Source organism: Vombatus ursinus, unplaced genomic scaffold (genome assembly GCF_900497805.2).
Source record: "Vombatus ursinus unplaced genomic scaffold, bare-nosed wombat genome assembly UNPS02015397.1, whole genome shotgun sequence".
Taxonomy (NCBI): domain Eukaryota; kingdom Metazoa; phylum Chordata; class Mammalia; order Diprotodontia; family Vombatidae; genus Vombatus; species Vombatus ursinus.
In genome coordinates this window covers 467,491-470,787 of record NW_020955175.1, presented here as the reverse complement: position 1 = coordinate 470,787, position 3,297 = coordinate 467,491, and the positions used below count along the sequence as shown (strand labels likewise).

General features: G+C 35.0%; 1 non-coding gene across 1 annotated transcript; it reads left to right on the top strand.

The window, feature by feature from the left end:
* The first annotated feature begins 2,445 nt into the window (after window positions 1–2,445).
* Window positions 2,446–2,552, top strand: LOC114032080. The gene has a single exon (XR_003567799.1). It is a non-coding gene; the product is annotated as a U6 spliceosomal RNA (small nuclear RNA).
* The last annotated feature ends 745 nt before the right edge of the window (window positions 2,553–3,297 follow it).

Genomic DNA, 3,297 nt, shown 5'->3' with positions numbered 1-3,297 from the left:
GAAGATTCAAATAATCAACAATATAATAAAAGTACAAATTAAACCAGCTCAGCAGTTTTACTTCACACCTAGTAAGATGTCAATTCAAAAATAATGACAAAAATCAATATAGGGGAGGATGAGGAAAGCTAAGCAGAACTAATATCATATTGGTGGAGCTATGAATTGGTCCAGTTATTCTGAGAAATTCATTTGGAATTATGTTAAGACAGTGAAATAAATTTCTAAAACCTTTGACACAGAAATCATGCAACTAGACATTCTCCAAGAATGTCAATGGCAAAAAGAAGGGTATTATATTCAGAAACATATAACAGCATCAAAGAACTAGAAATAAAAAGATATATACTTTTTGAGAAATTTCTAAATGAATCATGGATACATGAATGTAATGTGGTATTATTGCTCTGTAAGAAATGAAAGACGTAATGAATACAGAGTGTCAAGGCAAGACATACAATCTGATGCAGAGTGAAGAACAACCAGGAAAATACTACATTAAATAACTGAAAAAAAATGTAAAAGGGAAGAGCAACAGTAAAATTATCCAAAGTACATGCTTTTAAATTGTAATTACCAAGCTTGTCTCAAAGAAAATATATGAGAATTCACTTCCTTTCCTTCTTTTTAGATATAAGAAACTGCATATGTGACAGCTGCATATAATATGTGACCTGTCTAACATGTTGGGCTTGTGCTACTAAACTTTGAATTTTCCTTTTGAAAAAAAAAATGTCTTAAGGTATGGCTGTCTCAGTGAGAGCAATTTATGTGTACATTCAATAATGTAGAAGACATAAAAAAGTATACAAATTTTAAAACCAAAATTTGCTGTAGCAACTTTCCATCACATCCTACTTACAGTGGGATTTTTTTTCTTGAGACTGGGCATATTTGTTATAAGGGTTTCATTTTGTTTATTTGTTTCTCCAATGAAAATATGAAGATGAGAGGTAGAGAAAAGGTAATGTATAGATAGATATAGATATGGATATAGATATAGATATATACACATGTATGTATGTTCCTATTTTCAAAAGCACTGGATATACTATCTCAGGTGATGTATTGCTTAGTTTTTGTTGAACTATTCTTTCTATCCCCTCTTTTCTTATTCTTTATCATTAGATATTACTTTCTGGGTACTGGAGAGGGGAGAATATGTTAAAGATGCAGATGATGCTTAAAAAAGACTATCAATAAAAAAACCCAATCCCATTTGCAAATTGAAAGTTGAGACAGGTTAAATGACTTGTCAATTGTTAACAATTTGGTAAACTGCAGGATGAGGATGTGAATATAAGTTTTCTAATGACAAATCCAGAGCTGCTTCTATTTTATTATTGCAGTCTTTTCATCTTAGAATTGGCTGGTAAGTCACAGGGATGTCATTTTCTAGATCAGCAATTATCTTCAAGCTTTGTGGTAAGGTTAGGGAAAGCTGAAAAAGCCCTCACAACTGCAATGTGGAAGCTCTTGGAGGAATCTCCCCTCAAAGAAATGAGTCCACTCACTTGGCTAGAACTCTGGTCTTACCATTTCCCTTGTATCGAGCCCTGCAGGACCTTCTCTTTCAGTTATGTATTACTTTAAAGTGAAGTTGAGTGAGGTAAAGTTCTCTCTTCAGGGTTTGTGCCTTCTTGAACATTTCTATGACTAGAGGGAAGTGTTACTTTCCAGTGGATGGAGAACTGGACTTGAAGTCAGGAATGTCTGAATTTGAATACTATTTCAGATAGTCATTAGCTGTGTGACCTGGGGAAGTTTTGTTTTGTTTTGTTTTATTTTTCAAAATCTATGTGAGCCTTGGATTCCTCATTTTTTTTCAATGAGAATGATAATTTTACCAGCTCAAAAGACTATCACTGGATTTAAATGAAATAAGGTATGCTAGTCTACTTTGTAGGACAGCTAGATGTCCCAGTGGATAAAGTCCTGGGCCTTAAGTTAGGAAGTCTCACCTCCCTTAATTCAAATCTGACCTCAGACACTTACTAGCTGTGTGAACTTGGGTAAGTCACTTAACTGTTTGCCTCAGTTTCTTATCTGTAAAATGAACTGGAGAAGGAAATGGCAAACCACTTGAGTATCTTTGCCAAGAAAACCTCAAAATACAGGGGTCATGAAGAGTTGAATATGACTAAGAGAACTGAACAACAACAATAATAAGACTTTCTAAGACTTGATATAACATAAGTGGGCATAATTTGGTGTATACTCATCATCATCATTCTTATTGGTTATAGTAGGAGGAGTCCTAAAATCATGCCCATATTTCTTATAGTCAGTATAGGGGATACCAATTAAAGATGCCCATAGAATCTGGGAGCAAGTTCAGAAAATAAAAATCTCTAGCAATTTAATTCAATTCAATTCATCAATTGCTAATTTGTAGCACCTGCTATGAGTGAGGCATTGTCTAACGATTAAGAAATAGAAAAACACGTGCTTGTTTCAGCAGCACATATATTAAAATTGGAATGGTACAGATAAGATTAGTATGGCCCCTGCATAAGGATGACAAGCAAATTCGTTAAGTGTTCCATATTTTTGTCTATCTTACCCCACAGGAAAATAGGAAGGGAAGGGGACAAGAGAGAAGGGGAATGATAGAGGGGAGGGCAGATTTGGGGAGGAGGTAATCAGAAGCAAACACTTCTAAGGAGGGACAGGGTCAAAAGAGAGAATAGAATAAATGGGGGGTGGGATAAGATTAAGGGAAATATACTTAGTTTTTCACAACATGACTACTATGGAAGTGTTTTGCATGACTACACATGTATACTTTGTATCGAGTTGCTTGCCTTCTCAATGAGGTAGATAGGGAGGAAGGGAGAAGATTTGGAACCCAAAGTTTTAAAAACAAATGTTTAAAAAAATTGTTTTCACATGCAACTGGGAAATAAGATATACAGGAAATGGGATATAGAAATCTATTCTGCCCTACAAGAAAATTGAAGGGGAAGGGGATAAGAGAAGGGGAGGAGAGATAGAAGGAAGCGCAGTTAGAGGAAGTGGTATTCAGAACGCATGCAATCCTGGGATGGGGAGAAAATTTGGAACTCAAAATCTTGTGGAAGTGAATGTTAAAAACTAAAAATAAATAAATGAACCTTTAAAAAAGAAATAGAAAAACACGATGGAAGACTTCTCTTGCCCCCAAGGAGGTCACATACTAGTGGGGGAATTCAACATTTACCCAGAGAAGTAAATACTATGTAATTTGAGAAGTGAAAAATTAACATCTTGGGGCATAAAAGGTGGCCCCTGAGATGTAATGTAGATCTAGTGCATTTC